The following is a 23,093-nucleotide window of genomic DNA, read 5'->3' as shown; positions in this document are numbered from 1 at the left end:
ACATAATCAATGACCACTAGACTCTTTCCCTAACCAATCAATGTCAGCTGCTTGCATCTGAAAGATAGCCAGTCGGAGACAAACTTACCTTAATCAGCATGCCTGGGAATGCCAACCATTCCATAGCAGTCTCCCTCAGATAATTACGCTGCACCAGGCAGGTGGCATCAACCCACTGACGCCTGTGAGAGCTGGCCAAGCTTTTAATTCCACTCTTCCCCCAAATCTGTATAACATCAGCAGCTGCTTAATCAGAAGAGACTGTGCCTGACAAGAATAGCTTTCTTACTATGAAAAGCAAGAAATTCAAAGTGTGTCTTTTTATATCAGATATTGAAGGCTCATAATCTTTTGAAAACAAATTTTACATTTATTGCATTCATCACCCTTATATTTTATTATTTCTAATAAAATACAAATGAAGTTTGCAACTCCTTTGACTCATTTTACCATAATTAAAACTATCATAACAACCAGTAAAAGAAAAAATATTAACCACAATATTGGACTTTCCTTCCTAAATGGAAGAATATAAATATAGAGAAAATAGAGTATTAAAAATAACTAAAATAATCCCGCAAATGTGCATAATGCCAAGTAAAATTGTCAGAATTAGCCCATGTCATAGTGTTCCTTAAGTGAGAATTTATGTTTAAAATAATACACCAGGGTAAACTCTATTCACTTATTTAATAAATATGTATTGAGTTGCACTAAGGATATGGTAATGAACAGACAAAATCCTGATCATGAGAATGAAGTGAACATACAATAACAATAAACAGCATAAACAAAATATATATGTTAAAGGAGAAAAATTAAAGCAGGAAAATGAAATGTGTGTTGGAGGAGAGAGATGGTGGAAATATTAGAATGGCCAGATATGGCCTTGCTGAGAAAGTGACTTTCCATCGAAGAACTGAAGAAATGGAGGGGGCGAGCTGAGAGCAGATCTGCGGGAAAAGCCCTCCATACAGAGTGAGCTGCCAGGTACAAAGGGAAAGATGCTGAGCATGCTTTAAAGTTTCCAAGAAGCTCAGTGTGGCTGGATTAGAGCAAAAGGAACGGAACAGTAGACGTTTAAGTCAAAGAGAAAACAGGTTAGAGCATGTGCTGCCTTTTGGGTATTAGAAAGAAATTTGAAATGGGAATCGATGGAGTTGAACAACAAGAACACATGGACACAGGACAGGGAACATCACACACTGGGGCCTGTCAGGGGGTGGGTCACTGGGGGAGGAATAGCATTAGGAGAAATACCTAATGTAAATGATGAGTTGATGGGTGCAGCAAACCAACATGGCACATGTACACCTATGTAACAAACCTGCATGCTGTGCACCTGTACCTTAGAACTTAAAGTATAATAATAATAATTAAAAAAAAGGTTTTGAGCAGAGGAATGACACAATCTGGCATGTTTTAATAGGACCCTCTTTTAAGAATAAATGGGAAGAGGATTAAAATAAAGAAACAAGACCAATTAGCAGTCTAGTCACTCATCACTCATCTAGGCAACAGATGGTGGTGGCTGGGACCTGGAAGATCTGACTGGCTTCTGGTTGTATTTTGAAGGTAGACCTAACTAGATTGGCTGATGAATTAGGTGTGAGGTGTCAGAGAGAGAGAAGTCAAGGATGACCTGAAGGCTTTTGGCAGAGCTGCTGGGAGAGTTACCATGAATGCAAGAAGACTACATGAGCAGTAGGTATAAAAAAAACATTGGCCAGGTGCGGTGGCTCACGCCTGTAATCCCAGGACTTTGGGAGGCTGAGGCAGGCAGATCACGAGGTCAGGAGACTAAGACCATCCTGGCTAACATGGTGAAACCCTGTCTCTACTTAAAAATACAAAAATTAGTCGGGCGTGGTGGCGGGAATCTGTAGTCCCAGCTACTCTGGAGGCTGAGACAGAAGAATGGCGTGAACCGGGAAGCGGAGCTTGCAGTGAGCCAAGATCGCGCCACTGCACTCCAGCCTGGGTGACAGGGTGAGACTCCGTCTCAAAAACAAACAAACAAAAAACAAACAAAACAAAAAACACACACAAAAAAACACACAAACAAAACAAACAAAAAACAACCAAACAAACAACAAACAAAAAACAAACAAACACAAACAAAACAAACAAAAAACAAAAACAAAAAACAAACAAAAACAAAAAACAAAAACAAAAACAAACACACAAACAAAAACAAAACAAAAAACATCAGCAGCCCAATTTTGGACCTGATAACATTGCAATACCCAGCAGCTAAGTAAAAAGAGATATCAAGTAGGCAGTTTGATATAGATGTCTGGAACTCAAGAAAGAAACCTGGACTGGAAATATACGTTGGGAAGTCATTAGCATGTACAAGGTGCTGAAAGTCATGAGAAAGATCCTGGCTTGGGTCCTGCAACACTTCAATGTGTGGCAGGTTGGGGACAAAGAGAAGCAAGCAAAATAGATGATGGTACATGGACGGGATAGCAGGAGGAAAAACCAGGAGACCCTGAGAGCCAAGTGAAGAAAGTATTATGGAGGAGAGTGTTTTCAGCTGGGTCACACATTGCTGACAGGTTAAATAAAATGCGATCTAAGTAATTGTGTCTACCTTTATTAGAGTGAAAATCAGTGGCAAGCTTGAGAACAACAATTTTGGAGGAGAAGTAGGGATGAAAATTATAGGAGTGAGATCTTTTATTTAATAGTACAACAGGGTGACTATAGTCAGTGATAATCTAATTGTACATTTAAAAATAACAGACTATAATTGGATTCCTTGTAACACACACACAAAAACAAATGATTGAGGGGATAGATACCCCATTCTCCATGATGTAATTATTTTGCTTTGCATGTCTGTGTCAAAACATTTCTTGTGCTCCATAAGTATATGCACCTAAATGTACCCACAAAATGTTTTTTACAATTTTTTAAAATAAATGAAAAGGAAATATGAGTTTGTGAGTATAGACAGTTTGATTTCAAAGACATCATACATACGTGGCATGATTGTGAGTGATTTAATTTTCTTCTTGTTCAGCTGTATTTTTCATTTCTTTTATGATGATTCATTATATAGATTTTTTTTTTTTTTTGAGATGGAGTCTCGCTCTGTCGCCCAGGCTGGAGTGCAATGGCGCGATCTTGACTCACTGCAACCTCCACCTCATAGGTTCAAGCAATTCTCCCTGCCTCAGCCTCCTGAGTAGCTGGGATTACAGGTGCCTGCCACCATGCCTGGCCAATTTTTTGTTTTTAATAGAGACGGGGTTTTGCCATGTTGACCGAGCTGGTCTTGAACTCCTGACCTCAGGTGATCCACCTGCCTTGGCCGCTCAAAGTGCTGGGATTACAGGCATGAGCCACCTTTCCTGGTCAATTATATAGGTTTTTAAAACTGTATACATATGGCATTTCTTTAAAACAGTGAGACCAAGATATTAAATAATACATTCATAAAATGATAGAACTAAAAGACCCCTTGAACATTTCTAAATTACATAAGTTGATTATAATTTTGCTCATGCTTATATAATAAAACAAAACCACAGAAAAAATAAAAATTTCAAGGGCATTTTTTTTTGCTTTCTGCCGGTACCATGCTGTTTTGGTGACTATAACCTTGTAGTATAGTTTGACGTAGGGTAATGTGATGCTACCAGATTTGTTCTTTTTGCTGAGTCTTGCTATGGCTATGTGCCTACCACCCTCAGAGCCTAAGGGATAAGGGGACAGCAGTGGATAGAAACTTGGAAGAAGAAAGATGTAGGGAAGATCTCCTTGAATAGGAGCAGGGCCCCTAATGAGGGATGCATCAGCCTCGGTGAAGGAGTCAAGGGCTCCTACAGGACCACAGTTTCCTTCTTAGCGGTGTTCTTTGGCTGGAGAAGCAGAAGGCTGGGAGCCTACAGCACATCAGAGCAGGGAGGAGAGGAGGGAGAGCTCTTGAAGAGCCCATGGAAGATGTTCCAGGCCACATGTAAACCTGCAAAAGAGGCAGGGGAACAATGGCCCCGAGTGTGATGTGCATTGCACAGACAAGGCAAAAACAGTGAAGTAAAATCACAAAAAAAGTGTGTGGATCTGATTTATGAACAGTTAGCATGAAACATTCTCAAATATTTCATTGCACTGTCTGGTTAAGTGAAAAAAAATATTGTACAAATGTTCAGATGTATGTCTCTTTCCATAAAAACTTGTAAGGTGAAATGCATTAGCCATGGTTTCACCATGGAGGAAGAATATGGCATGTGAATTAACTGTCTTTTCTTTTTAACCAGTCAAGTATGCTGAGATTTGCAGTCTACAACATAGAGAGTAAAATGATTTATTGTCCTTTGGTATATACCTAGTGATGAGATTGCTGGGTCAAATGGTATTTCTGTTTTATATTCTTCGAGAAATCTCCAAATTGTTTTTCGCAGGGACTGAAATAATTTACATTTTTACCAACAATGCATAAGCAATCCTTTTGCTCCACAGCCTTGCTGGCTTCTGTTATTGTATGACTTTTTAATAATAGACCTCTGATTGGTATGAGATGGTATCTCATTGTGGTTTTGATTCGCATTTATCTGATGATTAGTGATGTTGAGCATTTTTAAATGTTTCTTGGCCACTTGCATGTCTTCTTTTTGAGAAATATCTGTTCATGTCCTTTGCCTACTTTTTATTGGGGTTATTTGGTTTTTGCTTGTGGAGTTAAGTTCCTGATAGAGCCTGGATATTAGACCGTTGTTGGATGCATAGTTTGTAATAAATCTGCATATGTAAGCCCTAAATCTAAAATAGAAGTTGAAATTATTTAAAAAAATAGAGAGTAAATATTGATAATGTAATGCTCAATACTTACTGAATACTTCTTATGTGCCATAAGCACTTTCTTACTCAATCCTCCCACAACTCAAGGAGGTAGTTACTTTGATTTGTCCCTATTTGCAAGTGAATTGTCTCAGCACAGTTATGACACTTGACCAACATCAGTGGCAGATTGGGGTCTGACAGCAACCTGTATGACCTGGGACTTGAGTTGGTGGCCTCTGTGTAGCCCCACCTTGGGCCTGGCCTTTCTAGCTCTGTGGCCAGAGGGCTCTGGCTCAGCCATCTCACAAGTTTTACAAAAGCCGGTAGTGAATCACTCTTCTCTCTCATGATCAAGCACCTTCAGAAAGCACCAAGGGCAGGCTCCACGGAAGGAAATAACTTTAAAGTTCATAAGGCATCATTACATTGCGATTGCGGTGCATTATAGGAGGCCACGTCCTGACACTGTGTCCGATCATTACTCCAGAGGAAAGGGCCCTCTGCAGTGTTGAATTTTCTGAGAGAGATTGTCTCTCCCCATTATCTCCAATAAATTGGGTCTATTCCATAGAGCAGTTAAATTAACAGTACCTGATGACACTCTGAGGCTTTCAATGAAATAAAAATGATTACAGACTAAGCGGAGCTGCCTGTACCCTTACGGGGAATCTATATACACAGTTGACTGGGTTGTTACATTTATACCTGTTAGAATGTATGCATGCATCATGGCAGGAATGAATACAGGAAGAGAAAATACCAGGGAATGAAACGGGTTGAGATGCAGATGAACAGTGAGCACGGATGTGGGGTCCTGCATTCTTTTTGCTCCCACCCACGGCCCAGAGCCCTCTCCTCCCTCCCACCTATTCCCAGGAACGCTGCTGAAACATTGTCCTTTTGACAGTTAAATGAAGCCTGGCTTATTGGCAGCACCATCCACAGAATTAAGTGGAGAGCTGAAAGGTGGAGGTAAGAAGCTTGCCATCTGGATTTCCTCCAAGGAGGCTTTGATTCTTATTCTCCTGTACAGATGGACAAGTTTACTTTGAAATGTCTGGGAACTGTAAGCATTTTGCTGTTCACTGCTGAAGACACCAAAACATTGGCGAGCAACCCAAGAGACAGCAGGATGGAAAGAAGAACACTTCTGACCAGGAACAGAGGGCTGTGGAGTCCAGCCACACCCCTGCTCCAGGAGCTTGTGACCAGGGCCAGCCACTCACTGTCATACCTCAATTTCCTTGTCTGAGAAATGGAGATGATCGAAGCTGCCCTGCTCTCCCATTGCACAGGCTGCTCTGCTGACCAAATGAGGTAATGGGAGAGAAACTGCTTTGAAAAGTACAGAGTGAAACACAAGCCTTCATCCCTACTATTTAACCCTAACTTCAGAGTTATTTTGACCAAGAGGAGTGGAGGAGTGAGGGAGCAGAGCCTGGGTTCTTTCCTGCCTGCCTGCCTTCTCCTGAAATGCCCTGGCTGAGACACCAGTCTCTCCAAGACTCAGATCCTTCATCAGTAACAGCAGCTATTGGATATCAGTGAGCCTGTTCCAAACAGACTTGTTTTCAGAATTTAATACCAATAGTAAGAGCTGACTTCAGCTGGGAGCAGTGGCTCACGCCTGTAATGCCAGCAGTTTGGGAGGCCGAGGTGGGGGAGGTCAGGAGATCAAGATCATCCTGGCTAACACGGTGAAACCCCGTCTCTACTAAAAATACAAAAAATTAGCCAGGCATGGTGGCAGGCGCCTGTAGTACCAGCTACTCGGAAGGCTGAGGCAGGAGAATGGCATGAACCCGGGAGGTGGAGCTTGCAGTGAGCCGAGATTGCGCCACTGCACTCCAGCTTGGGCTACAGAGTGAGACTCCTTCTCAAAAAAAAAAAAAAAAAAAAGCTGACTTCTATTAATATACTTGCTATATGCAAGATTAAAAAGTGTAAATAAACACTCTGTTTTGTCCTATTATGGCTTCTGGCTTTCATGCCATGCCTTTCCCTACACCAACATAAATGATTACAAAATATTTAAAAAACAGTTTCTTCTATTACTTATATGGTTTTTGTGCATTTAGTTCATTAAGCCATCCAGAGAATATTTTTGTTCATGGTGTTGGGTATATAATCTAATTGATCTAATTTAACTTTTCCAAAGTGGATAGAATATTGTCATGTGAATTTACTCTTTCTTTCCACCAATTCAAAATGTCATGTTTGTCACACTCTAAATTCCACACAGGTCTGTTTCTGGATTCCTAATTGTATTCAACTGATCTCTTTTATTGATTTCAATGTCAATGCTATGCCATTGAAATTACCATAACTGTAATACATTGGACAGGGTATTTGTCATTATTGTTTTTTCTCTGTGGAATGCTGCCATGTTTTCTTTTCCAGAGAAACCATAGCATTTGTCTCCTTCCTGGAACATGCACCAATATCTCACATGCCATGAGCTGTCATTGTTCATAAAGTTGGCTTGGGTCCCGGCATCTGTAAGCTCACAATACGATGTTCTTCCTTATGTGTTTCCACAAGGGAACAAATGCGGCTCCATAACTGCTTATTGGATGGAAAATGCTCTCTGTGACAGCAGGGAGCTCGTGCCTCTTCTAAAGAGGAGATTGCATTTCTGGTGACATTGGCTGCCCTGTGCTGGATTTTTACTGACTGCCTCTTTAGAATCCAGCTCTCTTCATCGTGCCACACTGCCTGCCTGCTCTTGTCTCTCAGGGTAGAAGTCGTGGACCTAGATTCCAATCCTGCTGATGCCAGCCACAATTTTGGGAACCTAAACAATTCCCTGCACCTTGCTGTACACCTTGGTTTCCCCATCTGCCTGCTGTTTCTGGCTTCGGGTAATACAAAATAGCCGAGCGTTGGGCTGTTAACAGGTGCCTGTGGTTTCCATTTACTTCATTCTTTAGTTAAGAGGTATTTAAAGGCTTAAAATAGAGTCTGAACTTTCTCATCCTGAGTTGCTTAAAAAACAAAACACAAACAATCCAAACCTTTTCGTTAAAAAATAAAATGCAGGCTGAGCATGGTGGCTCATGCCTGTAATCCCACCACTTTGGGAGGCTGAGGCGGGCAGATCACCTAAGGTGGGGAGTTCGAGACCAGCCTGACCAACCTGGAGAAACCCCGTCTCTACTAAAAATACAAAGTTAGCTGGGTGTGGTGGTGCATGCCTATAATCCCAGCTACTCGGGAGGCTGAGGCAGAAGAATCGCTTGAACTCGGGAGGTGGAGGTTGTGGTGAGCTGAGATCATGCCATTGCACCCCAGCCTGGGCAACAAAAGCAAAACTCTGTCTCACAACAAACAAACAAACAAACAAAAAAACCCCCCAAAAACACAAAATCCACAAATGCTTATGGGGCTTGCCTTGAGATGCTCTGAGTGCACAGATGTCTTCACTGTACAATGAGGTTGGAAACTGAATCTTCTGTGGGGAGTTTCCAGGTGGCTGGTGCTATGGAGTGGGCTCATCAGGCTGCACTGGCTGTGGGCCTGTCCCTGCCAACCCCAGCTTGGAAATGGGGAGGCCCTTGGACATTTGCTCTCAAGAGTTGAGAACCAGTCCCTGTAAAGTGTAAGGCTTCTTTGCTTTACCTCAATTACATATTTCTATAAGAAGTTTCTTTCACCAGGAGAACCTTGAGCTCAAGGCAAGTGTGGACCATTGGGTTGGTCATGTGGTTCTAAATTTCAGGTCTTGGAAGGTAAGTAGTGCATGGAGGGGTAGAAGCATAGTCCTCCAAAAGTAGCAAATTTTTTCTCTTTTTTTTTCCATTAAGACCTAAAAATCTGCTACTCAATTTGCCTAACGATGAAATTTCTGAGATTGAAGTCACTGGATAATGACATTCCAGAATATGTTCTTTTATCTTCATTATTTATTTATTTATTTGAGACGGAGTCTCGCTCTGTCGCCAAGGCTGGAGTGCAATGGTGCCATCTCGGCTCACTGCAACCTCTGCCTCCCAGGTTCAAGCGATTCTCCTGCTTCAGCCTCCCAAGTAGCTGGGATTACAGACATCTGTCACCACATCTGGGTAATTTTTGTACTTTTAGTAGAGATGGGATTCCACCACATTGGTCAGGCTGGTCTTGAACTCCTGCCCTCAGGTGATCCACCCGCCTCAGCCTCCCAAAGTGTTAGGATTACAGGCGTGAGCCACCATGCCCGGCCTTATCTGCATTGTTATCCTCTTGCTTGATAACTTTTTAAATTGTTAAATTTATTATTTGTTCCCATGAAAGCAAGCAACATTGAAACTGTTACAATTGACTATGTAAGAGTGTGTCTGATAAAATATAGTCTCAAAAATTATGTGCATTTATAAACCTTTCATCAAACAATAGTGATCAAGAAAATAATTTCTCTGTATTCCTCTCCTCTTTTTCTTCCTTTCTTCTCCTTTTTTTTTCTCCCTGTCTCCTACACCTTTGGCTGCAGACTTCAGGAGCAAATTTCCATAGATAGAGAAAACAAATTTCATTACTGAATGTGATCCTATTTTCTAAGGACCCAGAAAAGATGTAAATGAAATGACAAGTCTGAACATCTTTTGTAGGAGAGTAAAAGTTAGATTTGGTCAAGTATTTAAGTAAATTGGTTAAGTAAATCTATACCTTTTGCATAGCAGGTTAAAGCAAATGAAAACTAAAGGAGATGTTTTCAGACAGAGCTGGAAAAAAGCAGTTTTTGGAAACTGAGAAGCAGTTCTGGGAAGCCTGATGCATGTGGCTTTATTGATGATGATGACAGAGAATTTGCTGAGACCCTGAAACTATGGTGACTTGAGGATGTTAAGATACATTTAAAATTTATCATTTAAGCACCTACGATGTTGAACATTTTTACAAATGCGTAAAGGATATGGCTCTCTGTACCTAAGAGGAGGGTTAGACACCTCTATAAATGCACTCTGCCAGGGGGGTATCTAGTGATATGTCCGTCATCCATGCAGGGGCTATTACTGTCTGTCTGGGTACCAGAAGCAGCCTCTGGAGAAAAGGAGGACTGTTGGGATGGGGAGGAAGTATGCTGAAGACATCTTTAGACTTGGAGCATCTCCTAGGTTGGGGTGGAGCTAGTGTAAAAGAAGGATGGGCAGATGGGTGTTAGTTTCTTGGCCCAGGGGTGCACAGGCTCCTCCATTCCAGGGCACTCTGATGAGGAAGATTTTACTCTCTCTGTTTGAAGCTGGTAAAACCAAAATTCTGGAAATTTGCTGAGTCTTTCAAAGACTGCCTGCGATAATTTTGTGTGTCAACCTGACTGGATCTGGGGATGCCTAGATGTCTGGTTAAACATTATTTTTGGTTGTGTCTGTGGGGGGTTGGAGTTGGTGGACTCAGTGAAGTACATTTATTTTTCTGCTTCACTGTTGAGCTGGGATGTCTTATCTCATCTTGCCCTGTGCTCAGACATTACACCATCGGCCCCCCTGGTTCTCAGGTCTTCAAACTTGGACTGAATGACACCCCAGATTTCCTGGCTCCCCAGCTTGTGACAGCATGTCATGGGACTTCCCAGTCTCCATGATCTTGTGAGCCAATTAATGTGTGTGTGTGTGTGTGTGTGTGGTCAGATGTTAATTCTCATCTTACACTTGTGTGTACGTGAGTGTGTGTGTTTATGTGTGTGCGTATTGGTTTTGCTTCTCTGGGAAACCCTAACACATCCTCAAAAGCAGCTGTTCCATGGTGCATGGCAGCCTTTATGGAGATTGGACCAGCTTCAAGGAGCCAGGACTGACACTCACAGGCGCTCAGGGGCCTTTCCTCATTGGCCCCTCCCTGCAGGTTGCTTCTTTGTGGTCAGACGTTAATTCTCATTTTACACTTGTAACTTAGTGTGTTTGTGCACCCATGACTCTTGTGATTAAAGTTAGAAGCTTTTGTGAAGGGCTGGGGACACAGTAGAAGAGTGCCTTTGGATAATAAAAGAAAAATAGGCTGCATACTTAACATGTGCTGTGCAATGTGCAAAGCAACTTACACACATTACCTTCTTTAATCCTCAAAACAGCTCTATAAGGCAGATTCTACCATCTCCATTTTCTCAGAAAGGGCACTCTATGGTTTGCACCAGGTTCATGGAGTCTTTCTCACTGTTTGGGGATGGCTGAATGGCTGTTTCCTGCATTTTAATACTTGAAGTTATACAAGGAAACAGAGAAAAGGTAGGAAGCGACAGAGAGGACTTTACCCAGAAGAATCCTTTTGATTTCAGATGACAGAAAATCTGACCTAAGTTGGTAAAACGGTACAGAGAATTCGTTGGCTCCTGTAATTGAAAAGGGCTTGTCTCACTTCAGGTACAGCTTGATCCAGCTTCAAACACTATACCCAGGATTTACTTTCTTTATGTCTTGACTCACCTTCAGGAATGCTTGCTCATTTCTTTGGCAAGCTCTTTCTTCAGTCTCAAGGTGGCTATCGGTACTTCAGGGGCTACAGCCTTCCTTGTGCACATACAGCAGAAGAGAGAGGGTTACTATTTTCAACTGTTGAAAAGAAGTTTTCAGCTGGATTTTTACTGGCCTGAGATATCAGTGGAAATGCTCATCCACGAACCAATCTCTGTGACCAAGAGGGTGGAATATGCTATTCAGTGAAAGCCAATCAGAGCCCACCCCTTGGGCTGGGGCGTGGAGTTAGTCCCTTTCCATTAACTTGGTGTGGAAGTGAGGGACAGCTGGTTACCCAGAAAATTGCTGAGCCACTGTTTTACCAAAAGAAGGATGGAAGGATAATGGGCAGCCAAAACGACTGATGTCAACTGTAGGCATAGAGGATGAGCTCCCTGTTGGTTCCACCAACTGCTGGTCAGGTCTTTAGGTCTCGATTGAATCATAGATTTTTTTGTTGTTGTTGTTAGAGAATGGACCTACCTTCTTTTTCCCCTCAAGCAGTTGGCAAGTTTGGTCCTCCCCTGGCTGTGATAGTGAAGAGATTAAATTGATACATCACATGACTTCTAATTATGTTTTGCAGTTCCCATATGTGCTGTTTTATTTGTTCCTCTTCGCCAACCTTTGAAGTGGGAAAGACTGAGATTATCACCTCCATTTTTCAAATAAGGACATAATCTCAGAAAGTTAATGATGAGGTTCAGGTCATGCTTGTCATTTGCCCAGCTACTCAACACATTCGGCTATTATTCTACAAAAATATTTTGAGGGCCAGTCATGTTGGTAGAGCTGTTGGCAAGACACCACGTTATGCCCTGGGAAGTCACATTTGGCTTATCCAGGTCTGGGCACCCAGCTTTGAAAAGGTCACATTGGTCATAGGGATGATGTTCAGAGACAAGTGGCTCAGGGCAGAGGAGACCTGCCTTTCATGGCAGAAGGAGAGTGTCTGAAATAGAAGAGAAAAGACCATGAGGTGCCATGACTGCTGTCTTCTCATACTGGAAGGCCTATCACATGGAAGAGGGAATCATTCTGAGCCAGAGGAGTGGCTGTCAGCTAAGAATATAGGAGAACTCCCAGCAATGAGGTCTGCTTACCAACAGGACAGTCTATCTTTACTCAAGCAAGAAATAAATGATGACAGAAAAGAGATGCCTTCATTTGGTAAAAGAGGCTGGATTTAATTTAATGAAATTATTTCACTGAGTCCCTCACATGTAAGAATTCCAAGGACTCTGCCCTGAAGCAACTTACAGCCTAGCCAGGGAGATGAGGAAGATGCACAGACACACTAATATGGAAAAAGGTGCAATGCAGTCAGATCGTGCAGAGGTGGCAACAGGACTTTTGTCTGCCTGGGTTTGACTCTTTACTTTCTGCCTGCTTTGATTGGTTGTGCCTCAGAGTCCTCATTTGTAAAGTGAGACCATAGTGCCAACAACCACATGGGCATTCAGCACAGGGGTCCGCACAAGGAAAGTGCTCATTAAATCCTAGTGATTACTGTTGCTAGAAAAGAGAGAGTCCATGGGTTGTGCCAGGCTCAGGGTTTCTGACCCTACAAAGGCCAGCAGGGAGCTGAGGAGGTGGGGAGAAAGCAGGAAAGGCTTCAGTAGCGAAGCCCTGGAAACAGGTTTTCCTCACAGTCCATCATGCTTCTAATTTCAGGACTGATGCTGATTGTTTTGCAGACTCATCCATCCCAAACAAATTCCTGTAAACCCAAGTTAATCTGAACAGCATGTGGAGAGCTTCTGGGGCTTCAGCTGCTATCTGGGGTGAAGTGCTGAGATGCTTGGGTGATAATGGATCCATCTCTCAGAAAGACTTTTCTGGAGGAGACCAAGGAAAGAAGGGGTAAAGCTGGGTAAGTTACGATGGGCTGGGGATGGGGCACAGGTGGCTGCCTCTCCCTGGTAGCACTCTGCTCTGATGCAGCATTTGCTAAGGTGCCTGGTGTGGCAGGCGTGATGAGATGAGGATTTCCACTGAAATCTAACTTTAGGTTTTCCCCTGGCTTTAGGCTTTCTCCCCTACTTATTTACCTATGCTCTGTGATTTGTCTCTCACCACTGCAGAATACTTATTAATAAAAATCCTGACAGTTCCTGTAATCAAGAGTTAAATTCTTTCAGCTCTGAGAGCAAAAGCACCTTTGGATTTTTTTTTCCTTTGGGCTCCTGAAGTAGTTTCCTGCAACCTGGGTCTGTTCCAGGAGAGCAGACCCTGGTGGGTGTTGACATCATGGTATTTAAAAAAGTGAATAACATCTATTTAATTGTCTTAACAATTTTATGAGATAAGTACTATTATGAGGAAACTTAGGCACAGAGAGATAAAGAAACTTGTTAGAGGTCACACCGTAATGACTGAAGCTGGGTGTGGACCCAGGTGGCCTTGTCCAGGTCATTCCACTGTGGCAGATGCTGTCAGTGTCTCACCTGTACCTCCTGCCTGAGGGCTTTCTCTGGCCACTACAGTGCTTGGGCCATGTGCAGCCTGGACAGAGGTTCTGGGGAGTCATGGCCCTGGAGCACCCCTCAACCAGTGATGGACAGGAGGTGGTGGACTGATACCCAGCTCTCTTGGACTCCTGGGTTGGAGAATTTTAAGGCGTCTTTCTGTGTCACCTCCCAGAGGTCCCCAGTGGGACTGAGCCACTTTCTGCAGTAACAACCTGATCACCGGCATACTTTCCCCCTTCCACTCCTCCATTTCCCTTCTTCCCTACAGGTACTTTCTGGGGTCTCCTTTCAGGAAAATGATTTGCACAAAGGTCGTTGTCTCAGAGTCTGCTTCTGGGGAAACCCAGCCTAAGACATACACTGGGCCAGTCTTTTCTATGTCTGGCTTATATAGTTTTAATATTTCATGTTTAAATTAGCCAATTCTCTTTAAATTCTAAGCAGGTGATCTTAGAATTGTCTATGGTAAATCATAAAAATGGCCACAAATTACGTAGCTTGTTGTTGGCCATAGGACATCAGCCGAAAATGACACAAGCAGAGACTTGAGAAGCACTTGTCATTGCAGCTCGCTCTCTTGCTGCTGTTAGAACCCTGAGGTCACTGCGTGAATGAGCCTGAGCTTGTCTGTTGAGGACAAGAGGCCACAAGGAGGGGAACTGGCCTCCAGCCTGCCAACTGTCTGTGTGAGGCCATTCTAAACCATCCAGCTGTTATGGACCCACTGCCAGTGAGATTGTCCCGCAGAGATCAGCCAACCTAATCTGGACCAGAACCATCCAGCTGACCACAGAGTCATGAGAAATAACAAAGGCGTGTTGCTTTTAAGCCAGTAAGTTTGAGGCCACTTTGTTAGGCAGCAAAAGCTGACGTATAAGTCAGCTGACATCTCACATGTCTCAAACCAGGGCATCTCAGGTGATACAGGGACAAGAAGACCCCACGGAGTGGGTGTGCCACTTGTTTCATCCACAGGCCTGCCTGTCCTTAGCTCAGCCAAGAGGCTTCCTGGGCTCCTGGGAGGTGCACAGGCTACCAACAACAGGAAGAAAAGTGCATTCAGATTTTGTTTATAACATGCATTAGCTTCATGTCAGAGCATAAATAATTCCTTCCAAATACTGAAGCACAAAATCCAGGAGAGTGTAACCTATGCAGAGAAGACTTGTATATAAAATCTGGCTTCCCCTAGAGCATTTCATATATCCAGAGAGTTAATTGTTCCACTGAGGTTTCTTTTGATTTTATTATACCTGAAAACAGCCGGGAAGAGCAAAGAAGTTGGCTGGGTCTCAAGCCAAGTAGAAAGGTGTGTAGGCCTGTCAGCATGATGAGGGAGGCAGGCCCTTCCTTCGTCCTTCTTCTTGGGTGATCTGCCCAGTGACAACTCACTCCCAGAGAGAATAAGTGCTCCATAAATGTGCCTGTTTGGTTAACACAGTCATGAAAAGGGCAGATGGGGTTGACTTTGTAGATGCATTTTTATTCAGGGCTAAGAAATTTTGGAAATGGAGTAAATGCCTCCATTCCTGGCACGAATACAAGTGCATTTCCAGAAATTCTGGGTCGCATACTGGGCACAGCTGAGAGAAGCAGAACACAGCTGCCCCATTAGGTGGGAAATGGGGTCACTTTGCCCCCTGTGCTTGCTTCTGCCATGTCAGGGTGCTAGGTCCATTCACTAGCACACAGCCCCTGAGAGCAAAGAGTTTCACTTGCGCCTCAAAGGGAACAATCTAATTCCATTTGTAAATGATGGCCGACAACAAGTTATCATTGGAAACTTGTCACTAAGCGTGGTTGTTCATGTGGTCTTTGTGTTGATATAACCAATTACCAATTCACACCACTAATACCCAGTTTGATGTCTCACTTCTCGTTACTAATTTCTTCCATAGATTTAGCCTGGGTTCATTCAGGAACAGCAGTAGCCGGCCTGTGTTAGGTGATGAGGTTTGATTCATACTTCCAGGACTGTGAATCTTCTCCATATGTGGACTATTTACACTGAGTAATTCAATGTAAGCACAACACCTGCGTTTCTAATGCCGCCATATTGGTGAGACAGGTCCCAACTTACAGTCTGTCCATCATTACTATACCCATGCTGTGGTGTCTACTGCAGCAGTCAGATTCCCTTTATCAGGTACTGTCTGCCTGAATAATTGCTGTGGATTTGTTTTAACATGCTTTCTGGAGAAGCTACACATTCTTATTCTGTGCAGACATTCTATATATGTCTTGGTTGATTGGTTTTAGATTAGCCATTTAATGAAAATAAAATGTATTTGGAGAGCTTGGAAGCCACTGTCAGTTTATCAGGAGCTCTGCAGACAGAAAAATGAAATTATTTTGTGGGTTCCTCCTCCTTAATGGGAATGTCATGCTACAGGCAGCTCCTTGGGATAATGAAAAAAGCTGGATGTAAAAATGTAAACATGCAATTAGGGAGGCCTAGCTGTTTGGTGTGTTTATCTACTGCGTAATTCTCCAAACTAATTAATTTTATGCTAAAATGCATGAAATCTAGATAATTCAGGCCTGATTTGATTACCCATCTCTTATAAAAGAAAACGCCTTGTATCAAATCTTTCTCCGCTGGCAAGCAGGTTGCTCCTGGGTGCTGGGGTATTTTAGTGTTTGGTCTCAAACTAAATTGATGGGGGAGTAAGGGCTGCAATGCTAGCAAAGTGTTTGTGCAAATCTCTTTGCGTATTATTCTACTCCAATGTAGAATGAATGCACTGAGGCCTCTTGAATGGTCAGAGAAGTCTTGTAAATCATAAGTATGTAAGAAATAAAGGTGAGCTGTCTATTCTAGCATTTCCCCTTCTGTATTCCAAACTGCTGGTTCCAGGAGAGATGGGCAGGGAGGGTGGCTCCTCCATGCATCTTATGCCCAGTTCTTGGAGAGGTGGTCTTTGCATGTGAGCCCAACTTTATTTGAATGTTGGCGGTCTCTGAATTTTAGGATTAATGACATTAAATGTTTTGTTTTGTTTTGTTTTGCTGAGACAGAGTTTCACTCTGTTGCCCAGGCTGGAGCGCAGTGGCACAATCACAGTTCACTGCAGCCTTAAACTCCTGTGCTCAAGAGACCCTCCCACCTCAGCCTTTCCAGTGGCTTGGATACAGGCATGCACCACCATGCCTGTCTAATTTATTATTATTGTTATTATTAGCTGCAGAGATGGGGTTTTACTATCTCTACAATATTATTATTGTAGAGATGGGGTCTTACTATGTTGCCCATGCTGATCTTGAACCCTGGGCTCAAGGGATCTTCCTGCTTTGGCCCCTCAAAGTGCTGGGATTACAGGCATGAGCCACCTTGCCCAGCCCTAAATAATATACTTAATCTCAAATCCCTGCCTAATTGATACTTAAAAGTCTTCCATTTGCAATTCTATTTTTTTTAGTTGATTGCCTCATTCTAGGCTATGAATGGGTAACACGAACATCTTTGATCCCACGTAGCTCCCCGTCACTCCTGCTCTAGGTCCTACTCTGACATTTATTGAATTTTTGAAGTTTCTTAGTTATTTTCCAGCTGTTCCAGAGTTAGGAGCTTGGAGATAGAGGTTTGCCATGAAAAATTACCATAAAGTCAGTACATATTTCTCCATGGGGAAGCCGAGCCAGAGAGGCTTGATTCATGCAAGTTCATGTTTCACCTTTGTCATAATTGTTCTAATGACATGGTAACAAGAAGCAGATGGCCTTCCTTACAGGAACCTCCAGAAACCAGGTGGTGTGAGCATCTGAGACAGGCAGGGACTTGGTGGTGAGGGGAGCAGTAAATGAGGGGAGAGCCACAGGCTCTGACCTGTACTAGGTTTCAAGGTTTATCAAACTGAGCTGCACACCTGGGGTGTCCATTTAGACAGAGATGAACATCACACCATCTGGTCAGTGGGGTCCCTCTGAAAATGATACCTCCCAGGATGGAGGCAGAGACCTTCCTCTCAGCCTCATTCCTATGGTCTCTTGTGTCACACTGAGCAACACATCTGTTCGCTACTTCCTGGAAGAGTGTAAGAGAATTCATGGTCATTATGAAAGGTGTGGATGCCAGAAGTTATCTAGATATTTCAGACATTCAGATATTCATGTTTAAATATATTTGTAGCCAAAAAATGTTGGACAGTTTAAATAGCAAGATGCATGAAATAGTTGTGATAAAATAATTTGTACAGTGACATTTAAGCTTTGCACACAAGCAATATTCATTAAATATCAGATCGAACCTCTAATACTGAATTTCTCTGAATTAAGTCCTGACCTGTTTCTCTCATCTCTTCTTATCCATTCTTTTACCAGTTTCTCTCATTCGTCCCTGAGGCTTCAATACCTGCTGACACAGCTAGGCTCTGCCACACAGCTAGGCTGGATGCCTCATCTGAGAGACAAAAGTAAAACATATGTTTGATAAAGGGTTAATATCCAAAATATGTTGGAAACACATACAACTCAATAGCAACCTACCAACCAAACAAATCTGATTTAAAAATGGGCAAATGACCTCAACAGACATTTTTCTAAGGAAGACATACAAGTGGCCAACAAGTACAAGAAAAGGTACCCAATATCATTAACCATCAGGGAAAAGCAAATCAAAAACCATAATGAAATATCACCTCACACCTGGTGAGTTGGCTGTTACCAAAAAGACAAAAGATAAGAAGGATGCGGGGCAAGCACATGGAGAAAAGGGGACGCTTGCGCACTGATCATGGGAATGTACATTTGTACAGCTATTATGGAAAACAGTATGGAAGGTCCTAAAAAATAGAACTACCATATGATCTGCAATCCGACTTCTGGGTATACATCCAAAAGAAAAAAATCAAAGATATATCTGCACTCCCATGGCTATTGCAGCATCATTCACTATGGCCACGTTATGGAATCAACAACCTAAGTGTCTAGCAATGGGTGAATGGATATAGGGAATGTGGTATTTATATACGATAGAATATTATTCAGCCACACAAGAAGGAAATCCTGCCACGTGTGATAACACGGATGAACCCCAAAAAGACTGCTAAGTGAAGTAAACCATTTAGTTACTTTTTTTGTGGAGAGACAGTTAAGATCTCTCTTAAATCTCAAATAGACCATGCAATATTATTAACTATAGTCACCATTATTATCATAGCTGATGGTTTATGCCATTTGACCAACTTCTCCCTATTTTCCCCACCCTTCAGTCCCTGGCAACCACTGTCTGCTCTTCGTTTCTGTGAGTTTGACTTCTTGAAATTCCATAATATAAGTGAGAACAAGCAGTATTTTTCCTTCTGTGTCTGGCTTATTCACAGATCAGGAAGCTGACTTAGAGATACAATGTGACTTAAGTAAGGCCAAGTGGCTCTTGAGGGGTGGAAATCGAATCTGGTCCTCAGGTCTGTACACTTACCCACTGCTCTATGCTGTCTGCCATGACTTCTAGTGCCTCTTTCTCTTCCTGGAATTCTCTAAGCATCCAGCCTGGCCCTTCTGTCTCCTTTGTACCTGCTCATCCCATTACTCAAAGATCAAGATCACGGGATGCATCTGTGAGCATCTGTGAAGTTCTGGGAATTTCCATGTGCTTGAGGGATCCAGTGGCTGTTATCATCTGTGGTGCCTGAGAACTGGGAAGAAAAGACAGAAATGGAATGAGTGATGTCACCAAATGCTTGCTTAATGTCTGCCCATGTTCACAGCTCAGGATGAGGACTTTTAGTTGACTAACAGCTTCGATTTCCAGAATAAAATATCTAGTGATTGTTTGAACTGCGAAATCCTTATTATGTGAAATGCCAATTCGAAGCCCCAGCTTGTTACCTTCTCCTGGACAGTAATGCTTCTGAACAGAAAGGGCATCTTACTCAAAGTGAGCATGCAATTAGTCTTGACAAAAGAATTGAAAATGAAATCCTAATTTGTGCTGTGTTTATCGATCTGCACTGCTGTCTTTGCTGCAGCCTTGGAGCTTGTCTCCATCAGCACCTCCTTCCCAGGGACAGCTCTTTTTATGTTGAACATGGTCAGGCCTAATTGGAGTCTTGCTGTTGGTCCCCCAGAGCTTCAGGAATCTCAGTTCAGCCTCAGTTGGAACAAGGGAGTTGGGTTACCCCAACAGTACTTTGGAAAATGAATCATGGTGGTTGCCGATATTTTCGTTGGCACTTTTTCAGAAAGAGCCAGTGCCATGGCACTAGGAAGGGCCCCTGCTGAATAGCAAAGGAGGAGGCAGTCCCTGTAGAGAGACCAGGCGGTAGGACAAAGTTAGGGTTTGCTTTATGGTTTCCCCTTCCCTCTGTTTCTAGAACTCACACAGAGTGTTTGGACCCCTGAAAGTGATTATTCTTTTGTTTGGGATGATTTTCCCAGCATGTGCATAACTGACTGTGTCTCATCATTCAGGTCTCTGCGCAAGAGTTGCATCCTCAAAGAGGGCTTCTCTGGCAGTCCTATATAAAGTGTCTCTACTTTCCTGGGCATTCTTGTTCATACTTTCTCATTTTATTTACTCATGTAATTTGTTATTCTGTAAAATTACCTCATTTATTTTATGTCTCTCCAGCTAGAACATATGTTCCATGAGGTCAGAGACTCGGTTTTGTTTTCTGCTGTCTGCTGAGCATAACGGGTGCGCTATAGGTGATTTTTTAGTGAACGATTAAGTGAGCGAATTAATGAAATCCATTATAGAGGGAGCTAATCAGGTGGGCCTTCCCTCTGTTTTAGCCGGCAGATTATAAGAGTGAAACCCAGAATATCTCTTCCAGAAAAGCCTAAGATGAAGCAAGGTTTGAATAAAGTCAAGAGGGATAGAGCTTGGTGGTGAATAAAAGGAGACTTTTACTGCTTCTCTCAACTTCAGCTGAAAATCTTTCCTGAGGCAACGTTGTCAAGCCCATTACTTGGGTTATTTCACAAGTCATCAAAGGGTCTGCCATCGATCTGGGTTGCTGGGGGACTAAACAAATGCAATTCCCTAATTGGCTTCTAGATGGAAACTGCATTCAGCCCTGAGCTGAGAGCGATTTATCTTGTATGCAGGACAGTGTTGCGGAGAGGAGGAGTAATGGGCCAGCATCGGAAAGGGATAGATTGAGTTTAGGTGTTTAGAAATAACTGTTTTGTCAGATAAATCATGCAGTGGGGCGATCTGATTAACGATCACAGAATAATCATTTGGTGCTTTAAAAGAAGCTAGAAATACTGAGAGAAGAGAGAATAAGAAATTGAGGGACAAGACGAGAAAAAGTTTTCTCATTCTGCATTGTTCCCACCATCCACTTGGGGCCACCCCCAAGTAAAAGAGAAGCTGTGTTCACACACAGATGAGTTTAAAAGGGTGTGAAATCTCACTTGAAACTAGCATTAAGATGCATCTTATGCTTTAAAAAATTTTTAATTAAGGTATAATGCATGCAGTAAACTTTGTAAAGTGCACTAATTTTAAATGTACAGCTCAATTACTTTTTACGTCTAAAATCATCAACCAGACAAGACATAAAGCATTTCCAGCTCCCCAGAAGAGTTCCTTTTGCCTCTTTCCAGTTAACATCTCCCAGAAGTAGCCACTGTCCTGAATTATACCCTCATACATTATGTAGTCTTTTGAACCTGGCTTACTGTGTTCAGCTGTGAGAACAATGTCCGTGTGATTTATCCATGTTATTATTAGCAGTTTATTATTTTTAATTTCTGTGTCATATTCCATTGTATAAATATACGAAATTTATTCTCTTGCTGATGAACATTTGGATTGTTTCCAATTTTTGGCTATTATAAATATATTTAAAATAAATGTTTCCAATAAATGTTGGAAATATGCTTGGATATTTTCTTGACTCTTTGTGGGTGGCCAGGAGGGTTGAGGATTGGAACTTGGAACCAAAGTCTCTGAAATAAAGTTCGAATCAATCATACCCTCTGGTTCCCAGCAGCCCTCCATATAGCAGAAATTATCATCTCTGGACATTGCACACAGTTAAACAATTTATCTAACCTAGGCAGCCAAAATGTATTCCACTGCAATGATGACAATTCATTCCTCCTTATACATGATGGGTCACAGGCAAGAATGACACCGTAATAGCCAACATTTATTAAACACACATTATGTCCCAAGCCTGTGCAAAACTCCACCTGGGCTACCTCACTCATTCTTATTTACAGATTACAACATAGGCAGTATTTTTATCTCTTTTTAAAGATAAGAGGCTGTAGAAAAGATCATTCAAATGCAAAGTACTAAAATAACATAAAAACTTAAATCCTTTAATAATGATAGACTCAAAAACAGTAATAATTTAAAATAGATGGAGTGGACAGGGTGTGTTAGGACAGGGTTAGCCATCAAGGAGTCTGTCCCCGGATAAGATAGGACTTGGGCAAACAGCTCTATGGCGGGTGTTCCAGTGTAGCTTCCTCTTTGTGGACTGACTAGCTATATAGGAGAGTAGTTCGCAGGCTCAGGGATGTCTGCACATGCACGAGTTGGGTGCTTCATGAAAATGCCAGTTCCTTGGTTATGCCCTAAGGTGACTGAACCAGAATTTTGGAGGATGGCTCTCAGGCATCTTGTTTTTAACATGCACCCCAGATGATGCTGATGGGTAGCCAGGGCGGATGTCTCTAGAGCCCCCTCTAGCGGTGACTTTTGAAGAAAGTCTTTGCCATTGTTGTCTCATCTGTCCAACGTGTGGGTGATTGACTGGGCCTTTGAATGCATTGACCAGATGACTTGATGTCACAAAGCCTTAATCACTAACTTTGTATAAATCTACTTTCACAAATAATATAACCGTTCAATTCTTTCTGTGATGGCTGCTTTTATTTCCACAAAGATCAAGACAACAGCACATCTAATTAGACTCAGAATGCTCAAGAGTTTGGGTCATGTGTTTTGGCTTTTGAAATTTATCTTTTTAATTTTCAGTGATAGAGATAGGGTGAGAGGAGCCTACTTTTTTTTAGAACCTAATTTTTGACTTTCTAAGTTCAAGACTCATTATGACCGAGTTTTTCAGGGATCAGTAATGATACAGTGCTTACTTTTCATAGAATGCCCATATTGGAGATGAAAACATATGCTCCTTTCCTTGCTGCTGTTCTATTTGGAGGGTATTTTATGAAAGTGTCAGGCTGATGAGTAACATATCCTTATCCATATTCAAATTTTCCAGGAAGTTATCTACAAATGGCTTCCAGTAATTTAAAGTAACTTAATGTACTGTAAGCAAAACTCCTTTTCTCATTTGTTTTCTGAAGTGAGAGAAGTATCACCTAAATATTTCATTAATGGGAATCTTACAAAGCTTCCCTGTATCTCAAGAAAGACCAAGGGCTACTGAAGGATCTTGCCCTTGGTCCAAGGGATTTCAGGGGATGCATCTGTCTTTCAGGT

This window comes from Gorilla gorilla, chromosome 20 (genome assembly GCF_029281585.2).
Source record: "Gorilla gorilla gorilla isolate KB3781 chromosome 20, NHGRI_mGorGor1-v2.1_pri, whole genome shotgun sequence".
NCBI lineage: Eukaryota > Metazoa > Chordata > Mammalia > Primates > Hominidae > Gorilla > Gorilla gorilla.
The sequence above is the reverse complement of the archived record's forward strand: the minus strand, read 5'-3'. Positions refer to the sequence as shown.